The 18,459-nt window shown below is 41.6% G+C and overlaps 1 protein-coding gene across 10 annotated transcripts in view; it reads right to left on the reverse strand.

Annotated features, from left to right (window-relative positions):
- dhrs13a.3 (dehydrogenase/reductase (SDR family) member 13a, duplicate 3) overlaps positions 1–18,459 on the reverse strand; it is an 83,550-nt gene that overhangs the window by 24,696 nt on the left and 40,395 nt on the right. For 7 of the 10 annotated variants that reach the window (XR_008964268.1, XR_008964269.1, XR_008964261.1 and 4 more), the window contains 3 exons: positions 10,615–10,961; positions 9,127–9,335; positions 4,982–7,800 (listed from right to left, as the gene is read on the reverse strand). The gene's annotated coding sequence lies outside the window, so the exon portion shown is untranslated. The remainder of the gene's footprint in view (positions 1–4,981; positions 7,801–9,126; positions 9,336–10,614; positions 10,962–18,459) is intronic. The other 3 variants (XR_008964266.1, XR_008964270.1, XR_008964264.1) reach the window with 3 other exon arrangements.

An 18,459-nucleotide genomic window follows, 5' to 3' on the forward strand; every position in this document is an offset into this window, starting at 1 on the left:
AATTTCTCTCTCTCCCTTCTCAAGCACACAAACACATATAAGACAAATGGCTATGGACTACGATGAAAGATGGTATTACATTGTGCAGAGCCCCTGCTGTAACACAGTGATTTAAAAACACTGAAAGCAACAATACAGAAGCAGACGTATGTGTTATGAGAGAATATAAATACACAGAGCTGGAAGACTGCAGTGTATAACCCGCTCAAAATACAGCACATCCTCCCTCGTAGGACGCATTAAACAATCCAAACCTTAACAATTCCCCCTTCCATACGTAATCTTGTCCGCGCCTATCCATAACCGAGAAATATCCCCTCGAGACTCCACCGTTATTAATAGTCTTATTCATTAAATATTACTCTTTGTCAAAAGGGTAGCATAATACTGGCCTGAAGACAAGAGCCCAGATCCGGGGGTAAGTCGAATTAATTTTCAGGAGCACACCCTGATTTTGTAAATGACATTTTGTACCGTTAACATTTTAAATGTGACACAAATGGTACTCGACACAATTTAACCCATATACGCTGAGAGAAAAACAAAGGTTAGTCCTGTTCTATATCCGGCCCGGGTACCTTCCCAGGGCTGTCAATTTCCATAAGAGTGACATGCCTGCAATAACATTCACCTCCAGCTTACAGAGTACAGCAAAGAGAAGTAGTAGTTATCAACATATTTTTGCTTTAAGTATTATTATTAAGATCTAGTCATTGAGTAAATGTGAAATACATAAAAAAAGATTTGTGACAAATTGCACTAGGCTGACACAGTTTTATGACATTTTATCAGAAAAAATGTGTGTAATCAAACATCTGAGAAATAAGGCTACCAACCATCAGAATTCATTAATAAATTGTATAAAGCATTGCGTGATTTAATATGTTTTTGTGTTTTTGAGAGTTTTGTGTAATGAATTGTTTATGAGGGGGTGGAATAAAGGGATGCACACTGAAAAAAGGGGGGGCTCACGCTAAAAAGTTTGAGAACCACTGACTTAAAATACAAAAGAATAGCATTTTACTTTCTGACTATTTTAAAACAACACAAACAACAAATCACCCTATAAAAACCTTAATAAAATAAAAGTTGAATTGGATAGTTCACCCAAAAATGAAAATTCTGTCATCGTTTACTCACCCTCAGATTGTTCCAAACCTGTATAAATTTATTTGTTCTGCTAAATACAAAAAGTTTTTTGGAAGAATGTCAGTAACAGATCTCATTCCCCGTTTGATGCCATAGTATTAGGGAAATATATACTCTGGGAGCAGTGGCAATCCGTGACTCCTCTTCCGGGGAAGCAGTAATGCTAAGCTCTGCAAAACATGTATTTAGCCCGTCATGTGTGTGGCGTGTCATGTCAAAATACGTGCCTGCTGCAGACGCGTTGAAAGGGTTTTTAATAAAAGAGACGCTCGCGTTTGCTAGATACTCCCTTAGTCTCATGTGTAATCGGAGTTAAGTGTTAACGCAGTGTCTTCTGAACGCGAGCGTCTCTTTTATCATAAACCCTTTCGACGCGTCTGCAGCAGGCACGTATTTTGACATGATGCGTGATGCACATAGGTTCCTGCTTCCCCTGAAGAGGAGGCACCGATCGCCACTGTATGGGATTTAATTGGGGGATGAGATCTGTTTGGTGACTGACATTCTTCCAAATGTGTTTAGCAGAACAAAGAAATTTTTACAGGTTTGGAACAATCTGAGGTAAATGAGTAAATGTTGACAGAATTTTAATTTTTGAGTGAACTATCACTAAGTTTTGTGGCTTTTGGCCAATGTGTGTTTAAGGCCACGTTAATGAACTCTTGAAAGTGGACAAATACACTTTTAGCTGGTGGGTTTTTATTTCTCTATTAAAAAAACTGTTGATGATACATTCTGCACTACACAGATTTTAGTCTATTCAAATGTACCCCCCAACACCACCTACAATCAACTAACAAATAGAAAATCATACTTATGACACAACTAACTATGACATAACTAAAAAAAACTTTCATTTTTTTAAATGCACTAGCCCTTCTATATACCCTGCCAAGTGTCAACAAAAATGTGCTTGTGATATTATGGCGATTTCAAACATACTGATTAAAACTTGAAATTAAAACTATAAAAGTAATAAAAAACATAAAAAGCTAAATGAATCTATGTGTTTGGCTAGCAGCACATAATAACCCTAAAATTAAAATGGCCTTTTAATCAGGACTAAATGGAAATATTTATTTGTTTCTGTTTATGCTTTAAATGGCATGTCTAATCTACTCAAGCCTAATGTCATTTCAGGCGGGGAAGGATTCGCTCCATCACCAGTCCAGCCTCATCAGCACCCTGATTCAGGGGAGGAAAAAATGAAAATAACATTCGTGTCATGGGCCAAACTGGTGAGCTAACATTGTGTATGTACAATGCGGAGTATAGGTGATCCCGGAGAGCCAGCAATAAGCAGCCCTAATCCTGTTGACTAAGAATGAGTGCAGGGAGACATGCCAGCATGCAAAAAGCTCAGTCTGTTGAATACACAGGGGAATTGCTCACCATGCCAGGGTGATCCTCATTGAGCATCTTCTGCTGCCAATGGGCACCAATGTCAGGCTGGCACGCCCAATGTCGACAACCACTCTTTGCTCCCCACAACTCACCCCGTGCCCGCCAAGGCCAAATTCCCAGCTAGGATTTGGAATTCAGGCATTTTTCTAATTAACACATTAGCATGGCGTTGACAATTGACAGCATGTCTTTTTTTGTTGGTTTTATCTCTGTTTTGGCCTCACAAACCTCCCCATTGTCTAATTACAAGGCCAGAGAGGTCATTACCCAAGCAAACCGGGCATTTTCAGCCCGGCTAGGTTTTGGCAGCCCTCAGCAGTCAGTCGACAGCGTACGCCATTCCTTTTGTCATCTCCTGTCAGGTGGCGACGAAGCACAATAATGAAAAGGCTGGAGAAGCTGTTGAACCTCACTCACAGAATTAGCACAACATTATGAGGAAGCTGTAGATGATATGACATCTCCACTTTGAGAGACAGCACCTCATTGTTCCTCAGAGTGTACGTGTCATTCTAACACCCTTAACTCTAGACCAGACTAGCAGCTCAGTGTCACACACAGACCCTTTCAATACAGTGCAGCGCTGTACTGACTTAATGTCAAGCCTCCATGAGCTCTGTAAAGATTTTCTTAAGTCATTACAAGAGTGTCACCAGTTAATGAGATGACGGAGATTATGGCGATCGAGAGAAGGAGCACAAAAGATATCATTATGAAACCCCTCCCCACTTTTACTCAAAGTTTCCATTTTTCTCCACTGCAGGCTCCTCTCAGACGATTGAATATTAGCTGTTTAATCAGCTCAGCCGCAGGTTACGGGGAACTAAGAGGTGGAACAGCCTCCCGTGTGCTCGCTCGGCCGCCGTTACGCTATTAGGACGCAGGGACACGGGCAGGGCGAGGGAGGGTCCTCGGGGGGTCATAAGGAGAGCCGTCCGTCCCCTGTAGCCCCATTAAATCATTACGTCCTCTCCTGCCCGGTCTTTATGAGCTGTGTCTTAATGGCCTAACAGACAGGGTGAGGTGGGCAAGCCATGACACTGATAAAGGATCAAAACGCTAGAAGCAGAGAAGAGGTTCATTTAAACTTGCTGGGTGAACAGGCCTCTTTAAAGGTCCAGTGTATGAAATTTAGCGGCATCTAGCGGTGAGGTTGCAAACGCAACCAACAGTTCACTCCACCCCTCCCTTTCGAAGCACTACGGTGGCTGACACAGAACTAAGATGTTGTCATGTTTTCATTTCTTTCCCGAAGGAGATAACATATTTACGACACGCGCACTGTAGAGCATTTTGTCCGTTTAGGGCTACTGTAGAAATAACATGGTGAATTCCATGTAAGGGGACCTGCGGTGTATGTAGATAGAAATAGCTCATTCTAAGGTAATAAAAACATAACGCTTCATTATAGGTTTTTATAGACCTCTGAAGACATAGTTATGTATATTATTATGCATTTCTGTCAATCGATCCTCCAAAAAATTTCACACTGGACCTTTAGGTTTGACAAATTTTTTGTGCTAAGGTGTTTGTTGGTGATATTTCTCTAGTTCAGCCTGACCGTCCTTGAAATTCTTTTTAAAAAACGAGATAATTAACTTGACATTATTTAAATTCACATGTCACCTTCATTGAACTCATTAAAACAACATTGCATATCACATTTTTCCTTCTGAAACCTTGTATCTCCATATTTCACCATTTTTATATTTTGCCATAAATCATTATTATTAGTCACCCTTTATGTTTGCCATTGGGGTTTGCAAATATCTAACCCATGAAAAGTATTAAAAAATGCTTGTAACCTTTAAGAACACAGTATCATAATAGTTTTTGGTAACACTTCAGTATAGGGGGCAATTCTCACTATTAACTAGTTCAGTGTTTCCCAACCCTGGTCCTCGGGGCACACCTTCCAGAATGTTTTAGATCTCTCCCTATATAAAACACCTGATTCAACTCATCAATCAGGTGTTTCATATAGGGAGAGAACTAAAACATTCTGGAAGGTGTGCCCCGAGGACCAGGGTTGGGAAACACTGAACTAGTTGTTATTAGCATGCCTATTATTGGCATATTGGCTGTTTATTAGCACTTATAAAGCACATATTCTGCATGACCATACTCCACATCCCTAATCCTACCCAATACCTAAACCTAACATCTACCTTACTGACTATTAATAAGCAACAAATTAAGAGTTTATTAGGGAAAAAGTCGTAGTTAAGGGTTTGTTAATAGCGAAAATTGCCCCCTATACTGAAGTGTGACCTACTTTTTTTTCCCATTTCCTGAAAAACAGGGAATTTGGACATCCAAGGTTTCGGAAGGACAGCAACAATATGCTGAATGAACATGTTTGCCTAGGTTCCCTCAGAAGAGAAGTTTGAGGACTTTTATTTACAAACTAGGGTAAATTATACTGTACCTTTGTCACAAATAAGGACAGGTGTGTTTGCTGGATGTCTTGTGCTGGGTTCACACCCCAGATTACGGAATTCCACCATGTGTGTGGGGGAGTATGTATCTCTCTCACTGTTCCAATCCACAGCCTTCACGCTTGAGCCCAAATGTCATGGCACGGGTTCTAAGAGGATCTGGCAACCTGCGCAGGCAAGCCAGACGGACAAACCTTTTAGCAACTTGAGCGTGTTGATTCTCATTAATCTTAGTCAGATAAACAAATTCTATAATGCAGTACAGACAAATACTAACGCCACGCTAAAGAGAAGCTACATTGCACAGCAACCATGTAAAAGATGCATGTCAATGAACGGGCTTGAGAAATAAGACCATGTGCGCCTGCCAGACAGAAAACAGGACCATTCATCAGTCTGAAAATAAAACTTATAGCTGCTCAGACAATAACACCCAAAAGTGAGATAAAAAGATACACCTGTACTATGCTTTGACCATACTGGTAATGAAGTACACTATAAAAATGCACAGAGTACATACTTACTCACTGGGACAGGTTATGAGACAGCTCCATGGTGAACCACTAGTGTCATCATGATAACGGCAATAAGGAAGCCAAGTCCCTCTAAGGCCACGTATACAATGAGGCTAAATACAGATGTCACTTTTGAGGACTTGATCCACATAAAATTTGGTTATAAGTGATCAATATATTATACATTTTATTGGGTAGAGATTGTGAGGTGGGGGTTTCAAATATTGTTGCAGAGGGCCTTGAAGTCAAAAAGATTAAGATGCGCTGATCTACAGTAGGAGAAACCACAATATGCTGTGACATTATGTACATGTCTAGTCCAAGCAAATAACATGTTCCATACAACATTTGTAAATGCAAACTACTTAGACTGATACAAGAATGAGTCCGATTTTAATTTGTGTGTGTGTGTTGTGTGTGTGTGTGTGTGTGCGTTGGGGAAGCCCGGGGCCCAGCAGATGTGAGCAGATGTCAGAGTAAGTGAGCGGGGACTTGGGAGAGAGAGCGCAATGTGCCGGGCCAACGCTCTAATTTACGCATGAGTGGAGCTGCGCCACCGATATTTACATTTAAATTGATGTTTCAGATACTTAATTAAAGACGAGGACTGGGCTCTTCTGGTCGACGGCAGGTTCTTCCTCATCTTCCTCCTCCTCGCCGAAGCCAACAGACCACTCACTGGAACCTAGAGCACTTCCCAAAACCCATATAAATATTTCACTGGAGTCACATTAACCACAGTGGTCCCAGTCCTCTCTACGGTAATTTGCGCGAACATTACTGAAGACACAATGCCCCCTGGTGGATTCTAATTCAACCCATGCTTCAGCAGCGGCTACATTGTTAATGTAGCAGAAATGCTGGCTTCCGTTTGAATCAGCCGTTGTTTTTTAGACTGCCCCGATGAAGGCCCGGTACTGAAAAGTCGGGAAGGGGGTGATATTAATGCACCGGGCCTACAGTCTGATGATGAGGAGGCCCCCGTGGGGCCCCGAGCTATAATGCAGTGGCACTCCAACTCTGATGAACTGAAGTCCCAGCATGCCTCTCCTGGTCTCCTGCTTCCGCCCACCGAGGGACCCGTGGCTCGGCGCAGGACATCCTCCTCAACCACTTACTCCCCAACAGCCTTTTAATAGAGTTTAAAAGAGGGTTATTAACATTACCTGCTAATTATGTTAAGGACCTAATTAGAGAAAAAGAAAAAAGGGCCTTTTTTGGTCTAATTAGGTTTTCTTTTTAAGTACACTGATAACCAGGGGAATGCCAAGATCTCCGTAGAAATGAGAGTGCAATGAGCCAGTGAGAGGCTCCTTCGGAAGAGAAGTTAACCCTCTCATCAGCCGAGTTGACTCTATTAACGGGGCCCTGGCAGAGTGCAATTACCACCCAAATCGTTTATTTAGGATGTGTTTATCTGGAGTGGACCGCATCATTTAGCGCGTTATAAACTCACTGCCGGCTTCATTAGTGATTACAGTCGGTGGGTGGTAATACCTGCCTGATACAGCCAACTGAAGCCTGATGCTATCAGCGAGCTGCTGAATTACACCGACGGGACTTAATTTTTCACCAGCCGTGAACATTTCCTGCTGCTTCCTCCGCTCACCGCGAACACGATCAGCGCTATGCTGCAGGCTCTCCGGCGAGCTTAAGCCAGCGCTCAGCCATTGATTATAGGATCTGGCCTTGAAATCACACAAAAACTATACCGCGGCCAAATAGGTTCTGCAATACCGGATACCTTGTAAGCACGCACCAAAACATTTGATATTGTCCTCGTGCACCATGCAAGTAGAGTGCCTTTATCCAGTTCTCCACCAAGAAATCAAACGTCATACTTCAGGAGTGTTTCGAACACAATTCAAAGCCATTACTGGGGTTCAAGTGCAGCACTCCATCCGCTTCTGCTTCTGACACCGGTTCCTGCAAACAGTCTGAAGGGAATGAAGACAGAAAACGAGCTACGACGTGACACGGATTGCCCTGATGGCTGCGCGGAGCCCAGAACTTCACAAAGCGCCTCCTTTTGTGATTACATGTTTAATTTACTTCTCATCTCAAAATTGTCCACTATGACAGAGCCAATTTGTCGTGATCCCGCGCAAGTGTCAGCCAAACCGGGGGGGCAGCACACTCTCACCATCCTAATGGAATCTCAATGAAGCTGGAACAGAGGGTCCATGGGAGCAGACAGCCCTCGCCCATTACGAGAAGGGACCCTCCTTCACCCGGACACCCCTCACTCACGGCTGTTATTATCGCTTTATGCCGCAGGCTAAAGAGCCAGGTGTCTAGGAAAAAAGGCAGAGAAGAAAAGAGGTTACTATTACTTATCACTGTGTACCTTGACATTTTCTAGATCTGGTTTGGAGGGAAATAGGCAGTCTTCTAAATTGACAGCAGTGGACACTGTGTTTAAAGTGATCTCTGATCGTAGCCTTGCAGTCAGGTCCTATCTTATTTTCAAAGCCCGAATCATGAATAGACAGGCAAACTATAGATATTTGGACTACGGGCGTCTCCCGGACTGTCATTTTTGTCTTCTTTAGAGAAACAACCGTAGTTCAATTTTGAAACAATTTTCACCATTTTATATTACTCAAGTTTTACAAATGCCCAATATCATGCAAATTTGCTGAATGGGGATCCACCATGTACTTTGCAGGTGTAAAAGGCTGTGGTGTGATCAGTTTATGTCTAAAAAAATCATATTGGCTACAAGTGTATATCTGACATTACCTTAGCATGAAACCTAACCAACGAGTCCCATATTTTCTAATACTTATTTAACCACAATTTATTTATCAACACTAATGGATATGTGCTGCCCATTGAACAAAATCTTTTGAAACACAATTTAAATTAAAATAATTTTACTATTATATTTTTTAATTAACAAACACACAAATAAATTAAATTTATATTTACATTCATTCATTTAGCAGATGCTTTTGTCAAAGCAACTTCAAATGAGGGAGCATTTAACATTTTGTCAACATTAAAGAAAGAAAGAAAGAATGAATGAATGAATGAACATAGCTCATGATACAATGATACAAAAATACAATTAATATGCGATTCTGCTAAAAATGAATAGCATAACCCAGGAGAAATCCTGTGAAAACAGAAGGATCATGCTATACACACAAAACAATGCCTTAGAATGCAGCAATACCGACAAGAGAATTACTTTACATTTCATTATCATTCAAGAAGTTGTATATACTGTATGTGCTTTTGTGTTTCAAATCAAGCACAATAGTGCTCTAAGCAACATTTGTTCAATATTAGACACAAGAATAAGTACTTTTTGTACTTTTTTGGCCCTTGAGGGGCCCTTGAGGGGCCCCCGGGAGCAGTCTTTGAGAGCAGCATGTTTAATGGGCCAGCACTGGGAGCATTGCCATGCAAGCTAAAAATGTTTACTGTTTGCTCAGCCAGACCGAAGTCAAGAAAGACAAGACGAATTTGATTGCTAATGCAAAAATAACAGACAATCATAAATCATGGAAGTGGGAGTCGATGACGAGAGTTAATCAATACGAGCCCTGACTTTGCCATTGTGCGGAGTGGCACTCCATTTATAACAGAGGAGTTTGTGGAGAAACATTACTCACATTAGGGTATGCATGGAGGAGGGCGAGGGCAAGAGGAGAGGGTGCTTAGTCACCGCAGCTGCAGAACGCTGGGAGAGTGTCTGAACGGCAGCCATCGCCATAGCTCTGCAGGTGCGCAAACATCAATTCCCCAGACCCAAATGATAAAGTTTTTGCTTTCCTCCACGCGTTAAGGTGTGGGACACGTTGCAACTCAATTGGCTTCTGTTCTAAAAAAAATAAGAAGAGAAGAAAAACAATGTGCATTTCATGCGACAAATAAACAGAAAAGTTCACTAAATTCCATTATACTCGGCTAAGAGGAATGCTGTCCACAACTGTTGAGTCTCCTTGATTTCCTTTCTGAAAGTCGGGCAGCCTACTCGATTTGAGTGGGTCTAGGATGGAGCTCTCTGGGGAAATTGGGCCCGGGGAGCGCAGGCTGATTTACTCTGGGCTTGACCCGTCTGCACAATGAGCTGAAGGCACAGAGGCGACACAGGGATCTCATCCCTTGCAATATTTTCCTACACACACTAAAGGACAGTCCTAATGCACCACAGGCCGGGCAATGCTTTCTCTCCTTCATCTCCTGGCCTTTCTCATTCCCGGCTACGATTTTCTCACCCTGCTGTAATTTTTGTCTCACCCGTCACCCATCCGGTTATTCCGGGTGGGATGTATGACTTTATTTGAGTTTCATTGGATTCGTATTGCTTTGAAACAGGAAAGGACATATCAGATTGATCAAGAGCCAATTTAATTCAGGATTCATGGAGTCTGCATCAGTCAACATGCCAAGTAAAGTGCGTTCAGCGTGGGCTCTATTTGAGAAGCAACAATGTCTTCACAATCCGGAGACAAACAACAGCATTCCATGATTAGAAAATACTATAATGGCTTCACTTGAAATATCTTCCTCACCTATCAATACAGATAAAAGGTAAGGTAAGAAAGAAAGTGCTTAAGGTCCGCACCATTTAGAGTAAACGTTTTCTAGGATGCTCTTGTGGAGGTGGAGCCAAAATTACTGGATGAATAGTAGAAAGAATGGTCACCAAATAAAGAATGTTTAAAAAAAGAGTTTAAAAATACTAGGTGGTTTAATGGGTTACGGCAGTACCCATTGACTTGGCATTGGTTTTGAGTCCATACAATAGAAGCGAATGGGTACCGCTGTTGTTCGGTTACCAACATTCTTCAAAATATCTTCTTTTGTGTTCTGCAGAAGAAAGAATTTTCATTTTGGGGTGAACTATCACTTTAAGAGCAACAGTTACACCACTACATATGAATTTACATTATCAAAAGAGTTGTAGTTTAAAAAAGTTTTACTCTAGTATTACTCGACCCAACAAGCAAAACCTTCAAAAGACAAAAACAGTCACAGTTGGACAAAACAGTTGTATTTGTTTTGCTTTCCGTCACAAAGTTCTATCCCCTACACCCATAACAGGTCACATCAACAAGCTGCTACCCGAGATAACATGCAGGCACGCACACACATACCCACTTTTCTCAGCCTCTGCTTCAGTCCACTCGTCCTGACCTCTGGAAACGGTTAGAAATTTCACACAATATCCCAGCACAGCAGTGTCTGTGGCAACACTGGGAGCCAATATGTTTCCATAATTGGGCCTGTAGTGGGGGCAGAGTCCAAGGCAATTAATCCTTTCCTCCTCTGTTGTTTTGCGGCCGGATGGAGGCGACTAGGTACAGAGTAATTGGACGGGAGCGCCCTTGTCCCCTCCGCTTCACATTAATATCCCTCCACCCGAGCTTTAATCCCGGCCAGGCCTCAGCCCGCGTCGCCTGAATTGCTTCCATGTCAAGTGCTTGCAACATCCACGTGGATCCTGCCAGCAGAGAAACAAAGGCAATGATAAATAGGAAAACAGCAATCAAGGGATGCGTTAAGAATGGGCTGATGTGCTAAAAAGTGAACAGGAATCATCCACAGGTGTCACACCTGTCTGCAAATACTTTTTTAATACTTAAGGCCCGGTTTCACAGACAAGGCTTTCCTTAAGCCAGGTCTCCCAGATTCCATCCGAACTTTGACGAACAATAAAACATTTAAAACCACTGCGTATTCTTTAATAAAATTAGCATATTTGTTATCATTAACATAACTGTAAGGGGATTGTTGGCATATTAAATGTAACTAACTAGCCAACTTCACAAACGTTATCAATAAATGAGGGAGAAAGAGAGAGAAAACTTATACTACAATGTTCATAATTATTTTAGATGATAAGAGATGAGAACTTCTGGCCAGCCATGTGAAAGTCCGGCAAGAGACACAGCCAGCAATATATAAGTGCAACGGGTGCTGGATAAAACTGCACAAATGTTCATTGTTAATTATTATAGTTAACCATCAATGTCAATAATATGCTTAACTTGCACTCATAAGTGTGACCCAGAGTGTGAAAACTAGGCTAAAAATCAAGTTATCATTAGTGACGAGCATCAGAGTTTGATTTTAACCATTTATTTCAATATGATTTACTGTAAGTCTTTGACGTGGCCTCAGTCAGTCAAAATCTAACTAAATCAAAATCTAAAGATTAAACTTTCACAGGACATTCTTTACATTTAGTTGGTTGCCCTGCTGAAAAAAATAAAAGAACCCTGCCCAAAACACAATAGATGCAGATGGGCATCAATAGAACACCCATGAATGCCATTTTTTTTTATTTTGTAATAGAAAAATGTGAGATTCATAATGGTATTTTGAATGGAACCCACTAGAATTTATGTAGCCTAATGGTTTTTTCCAAAAAAGTTTTAGCAGCTTGGGTTTATGTAGTACATCAAAAAGAAATGCCTTTATAGCTGGGTTTTCACATGGATCACAAATGTGCATTGAAAATTGCCAGCTGATAAAACCTGTGCTTTAGGGATTGTATAGCCTACATTTACCATCTAAGGCTAGATGTAACTCTTAACTGGCTGAGAGACAGTGATTAACAAAACCAGCAAGTCCCCGCTGTCATTGGCTATTGAAATCTTGCTTGCAATAAATCTTTCAGAATGCTCTTGATTACATATAGAGGCACACTCTATGCATTCTTGAATGTGGTGGTGTTCATAGGTTGTCGATCTAGGACAGGATGAGTTGGCTGGGGGGGGGGGGGGGGCTGAGTAACTCACTACAAAAAACTAGACTACACCACTGCACTAAATGTGTGGTAGTTTACTGCTTTAGGATCAAAATGTTTCTTTCATGTCTCAATAAAATAGCAAAACAAATGTGTCATTTATATTCTTAAATGCAGATATTTGTAAAAAAAGAATCAGAATTATGCAATGCATTGTGAGGTTAAACAGAGGGGTCACTTTGAGGTCAAGGTTCATAAATCAATGAGTCGTTTTCTGAGTCAAAACTCGAATCGCCCGCAACAAAAACTGACACTTACTGTAATTCTGGCCTAGGTCTGTGAACAAAGCATATTCTCTTATTTTATTCTCTCGGTGTCTCTGTTCTCTCTTTGTGGGTCTCTCTCTCTCTCTCTCTCTCTCTCTCTCTCTCTCTAATCTCCTCCAGCAACTTTTATAAGCCTAGGTGCACCTCAAAAACAAATCAATAGAGGTGTAATAGCACAGAGCATGCTTTGTAATTTTTATATCATTAGTTTTGTTTTTCCACACTTGCTTCTCATGCATCAAAAGGTGGGGTGGGGGTGCGGGGAGGTGGAACATGCAGCGGCGTCTCCTCGTAAAGTTTATTTAGTATTCTATGAATATCATATCAGTTATGTTTCCTAATGACTTGGCAGAGGTGACAGTGGACATGGGGGAGGGGGTGCAGGTGCTGATAGGGAAGGCAGAGGGAAAAAAGGGAAAATCAATAGGAGTAGCAGACTTTTCCGCAGCATGCTGGAGAGGGGATCTATTGTGGAGGAATTATGATTTATGTCAGGGGTGGAAGAGCCGTCAGGGTGCGGCATAGACGGAGGTGTGCGCCAATAATGATTAATGCCACCCCTCTGTCCCCGACACGAGGCAGCCGCGGACTCTCTCGCGCCCACCCCGCACACCCACCTCAGTAGCTTTTGCATACTCCTCAAAACTGGGTTTCATTCTCCAGCTCTGCCAAAGATGCAGCCATTCCTTTCATATCAAACCTGTTTTACACCACAAGCAGAAACAGATCACAGACTAAACATGAATTTTGGAACACTACATTGAGTTAATACAGTATATTGATATTGGTCAATTGTAAAATGTTAATTGGAGTGTGCATCAAATGCACGCAGGGCATTCTCTGTGCTGTTTATACAAAACGTGTAAATCGGGCCTAACACTATTCAACAGCCTTCTAACTCAATGTATCGTGCTGCATGTGTGTTTGGCTGGCAGGCTGCAGTTGGCCATGATAGATTCGCAGCTCCCCAGCTGCGCGGCTGCAGGACAGGGCGGTCACTTTTTAAGCTGGACGTCTGCACTCTGTCTTTGCCAGCCATGTCAGCGCTCTCTGACCGGAGACAGAGTGCAGGGGGAATGGACAGAGAGAGAGATGGACAGAGCAAGAGAGCCACTGATGGAAGCAAATGAAAAGATGGAAGAGGGGCTGTGACAGCAGACAGAAAGAGAAATGAAGGTACTCGGAGTACAGAAGCAGCCAACAGTGTCATAAGTTAAAAAAAGGTTTCTAGCATTTCTTGTGTGTTGAGACATTCCAGAAATGTTGCATAACTTAAAACTCTCCACAGAAAGAGCTTTATTGCAAGTATGTTTGCACATACAAGGAATTTGTTTTGGTGACAGGAGCATCCAGAACACAGAAACGGCAACAACAGTACACAGAGACCATAACACAATAGAATACAGTACACAATGATTTAAATAAGGGCCTATGGGTATAATAAATAAGAAATACAATACAATAAACATAAGATAAAGATATAGAGAGTCAGTGGATTTCAATAAGTCTGATTTCACAATCTGGGATTCACAAACTAATTTTAACCTGAAAATAAAGTTTTGGGATTTCGAAATTTCTTTTTAAGACACATTATGATATCCAATAATTTAGATATGTGTACTGGGTCACCAAAAGGGAAATTTGTGCATTTTTCTCTTCCACGGAAACACACAACATTCTCTTTGAACCATTCTTAAATCATGCTGGGATAAAATGAATCGTTACGAGTCCATTCCAGCTTGAGGAGACGTCATCAATAAAGCAAAAAAGGGACATACCCAATAAAAAAGGCTGGAATTCACACATTTTTTCAAAATAATATTCAAAATAAAAAGATAATATTTGTTAAAAATGCTACATAAAACATTAGCGTTTTAGACTGCTGGACCCTGCTATATAAATACTTTATTTAGGATGCCAACTATCAGTCCAGAGCGTGAGGCCATTTGTTAGCCTATTCAAAAAATAAATGACTTTCCCAGCATAAATGAAATTCATCACTTGTATGTTTTTTCTCATTAGATCCCATTCTAATAATGGAATAGTCCTTTATTTTGAGTGCACAAAAACAGTGACACTTCCAGAACAGTGAGACAAAAGCATTGATAGTTTCCTGCTAGACCGTCGGTCCACTTAAAGAAATATACCGGGGAAATTGAATTTCAAGAAGCACTGCTCACACTGAGGTATATTCATACCCCGATGTGTGCTACTTTGCGAGGAGCAGTGAAGAGGAACCGTCGTGTTGAAAGCATTCTTTGGAACGCTTTTCATTATCACCTGGAAAGCAGGGGCACCCTGTGAACTATTCTAATATGTGGGGAGCTGAATGAGGCTTCTGAGGAGGGAGTCGGAGGCAGCCCATTGTGACCTCGCTCCTGGAGCCGACGCCTCAGCACACTCTCGATGAGGGCGTCTGCGCCGCTGCAGTGATTCGCCTGAGCCCCTAGAGGGCAAACCTAGGTCACTGGAGAAAGGGGAGCTGAATACAGAAAGAAAACTTTTTAGTAAAGCAGAGACGAATGAGATGAAAGCCAGGCAAGCAAATGATCAAGCACCGATTTGCTTTACGTCAGGTGACGGCACGCGCTCCGATTTCACAGTCACAGATAGCGCCCCGAATGCACGCGGAGGGAGAGAGGGAGCAAAACAAAGGGAGGTGAGAGAGTTGAAAGAATGGAGGTGGAAGGCAAAGAGGGCGCCGGGTACAAAAGCGAGTCTGAGGGGGGAATACGGGAGGGAGTGAGACTGAAAAGCTCATTTCCACCCTCCACTGCTTTCTTCTGCCTAGTGTAAAAGATTACCCTACAGCAGCCAAGTACAGAGGAGCTCTACACACACACACAGGGGCATAGATTCAGATGAAAACACACATGTGCACATGCACACACATAGCACTCTGTTATGCGTTATGTGAACATTCACACCTGCACATCTGAGCAACACTTTTGGCAAGATATCAAAGCAAGATTGGCGCTCCTGAATAGCACAATACTGGTAAAAAAATAGAGATAATTATTGTTGTTCTCATATTCTCATTATAGTTAAAACATTTTTAAATCTTTTTATTTTTACAATAAAGTATTTGGGTAGCTTTAATTCATGCTGAATGTAATATGCAAAGAAATCATTCGTTTTCTGTAATTATCACTGAAAATAACAGAACAATATCTTTTTTTATTGTCTTACTACAAATACAAATGACATCGATCCTAATTCTAAATATAATTTTCTTCATGCAGAACAGCTCTACTGCACATAAGACGACGAAATTCTAAACAAGGAACCTTCTGGAGCCGCAGGGAATACAAATGACAAAATTCTGATTTGTTTTTCCTTCAAGTCATCTTAGTTTATATCCCCTATGCATTAATCATTTCTCTATTCAGCAGAAAGTGTGGAGCCAAACAGCCCTGCCAGGGCTCTCTCTCTCCTATCACAGCCGAAAACAATACGGAGGCTGAATTGGGCGTCCGCCCCCTCACTCTCCGGCCTTCAAATACTGTGCAACAAGGTAATTAAGAGCCAGAGAGTGAAATCACATATGGACAGAATGCTAGTGCCAGCCTTGAACGCTTGGCCTTTGAAATGCCACGTTGTGACTGGCTGAACCCAACCAATCGATACTGAATCAGGTAGACACAAGGTACAGGAGAAGAAAGAAGATAAAGCCAGACAAAAAGAGAATGCTGTTGGAATGCCGTACCATGCTTCTCCTGGCTTTCCCTTCACCCATCCACAGTGAAGACCCTCTGCATAGACACTCTCCTCGTCTTGTGATATCGCTGCTGTGGAACATTGGTCGTAGAACCTTTTAACATTGAATCTGGACTTGATCTGACAGTGCTTTCTTGGGCTTCTACGGTTCTTACATCTGCTGTTTCTTTGGTTCGTGTTGAGATTCATAGCACACAGGACATCTCAAGGGGTCGTAGCTAAATTCACAAATTTTGACTTGACAGAATTTATGGTTGCTCAAAGACCTTTTATGCACACATTTACGCTGTGGCTATGAAATTCTTTTTAAAAAAAACTGCTACTTACCAAGTTTTATTGAATGGGTGATCTTGAAACAGCCTGCATGCTAAATGCTTGAATAATGTATGTAAAATGTGCATTCTTTAAAGAATCTAAAATATCAGACCGTTTTAAATGAGCAATTTAGTTACTACATTCCCACATCTCGTTTCACTTCAAACAGTGCAGACAGGTGTGGTCTCATACTGTTACATGGAAGCAAATGGCTTCGTGTATGCATGGCTGTTGCTGAGCACGATTTGACCCAATTTTTTAGGCCTCCATCAGCGATGGTTGTGCTGCCCCTGTGGGTTGATATGTGGATAGGCTCCATGGCTCCACGCAAAGGTGCAGAGCCACTGAAAATAGAGCACAGGCTCCCAGCGGTACCATTGCAGCTTCAGCATTACAAGGCTATTAACCAGAATTGTAACTTCCAATTAAAAGATGATTCAACGTTGAATTCTGATGGATGAATTTTGATTAAATGGGAGACCCCATTTGGAGCGGAGGGAGATGGACCTCGGTGGGCTCAGGGTCTGGTTAAGTGGCAACGGTCTAATAAAGATTTCTGTCTTTTCGGGAAATTAAGGTTAATTACTTTAAATAACGTAGCTGGGAGCGGATAAAAAGAGATGTGCTTTATTCTCAGGACGGTTGTAATGGATAGAGCAGGTATCCATCCCACTGTTGGATTTCATGGACGGGCACCCACCAGATGTGCATTAAATCTCTCTTACTTATGCCAAGGACACACACACACACACTGTAAATGAATATGGAGCTATGAGCTCCACGGCAAACAATCGAACGGCACGTTTTATTAGCCGAGGTGTGTGATCATTGACCTCCTGTTCTGCCTAATCCCAGAACACAGCGTTGAGTGACAGCACCATTGAGTAGAACAAGATAAAAGAGTCCACAATAGCCTTATTAATTGAAGATCTGACTGTAATATATCTAATGCAGTATTGTAATGTCTTAATATACTGTATGTGTGTGTTAAGCTCAAGGGCTGGTTGGTTATAAAATGCTATTTTTCTAAACCCTTGCTAAATATAATATTTGGTTAGGTGGTTATCTTTGGTTGTCTTTTCAATGTATGTAGTCCTATATAAGTCATAAATTTGAATCTGAATGGACTGTCCCCATGGAGATAAAAGTGTGTGTGTGCATGTGTGTATCCTGGCAAGTATTGTCACTGAGCTACACTGCTGTGATTACTGATGATGTCTGCCATTGATTAGCCAAACACAGTGGGAAAGGTAGGCACACAGCTGGGACCAACACGGGTCTCCAGGAGTTTATATATTTACACATAAGAGTCCACTATAAACCCTTCATCACTCAAGTACACATGGCTAATGTAAACACATCACAGAAAGCCTCAGCTCGCATTCACTAGTGCTTCAATACTGCAATACATCCCAGCTACCCAAATCAGCAAGAATCAGCAAAGTTTATGAAAACATGAACTAGCAAAAAAGCTTAGAAATCAAATGGCCTGGCCTGAGTGTAAAATTGTTAAATGTGAGGACAGCCTTTAAACACAGTACAGAACAAAAGGCAGGCCGGCAAAGGGGGTTTGTATCCGACCTCATCCTTTCCACACATTACTTTTCAATTTGTAGCTATAGTATAAGTCTCCGTTAGCCTCTCTCTGGCGAAGGCTGCTGTGTAATTGACAATGACAGAGAGCAGTCAGACTTGATTAGTTCAGGCTTGGTAAGCAGTTCATTACTCCCGGGCTGGGGGCGGTGGGGTGGGTCGGAGGTTTTAGAACCCTTAGAAGTCATAAGCAGAAATATAGACTGGGGCCAATTTTTGTTTGTTATATAATTTAGAAGATTACTTTAAACTTACAAATATGGAAGCCATTTTTACTCTAAATATAATCAAATGTGTAT

The sequence above is a fragment of the Triplophysa rosa genome, linkage group LG14 (genome assembly GCF_024868665.1).
Source record: "Triplophysa rosa linkage group LG14, Trosa_1v2, whole genome shotgun sequence".
In the NCBI taxonomy this organism is placed as follows: Eukaryota; Metazoa; Chordata; class Actinopteri; order Cypriniformes; family Nemacheilidae; genus Triplophysa; species Triplophysa rosa.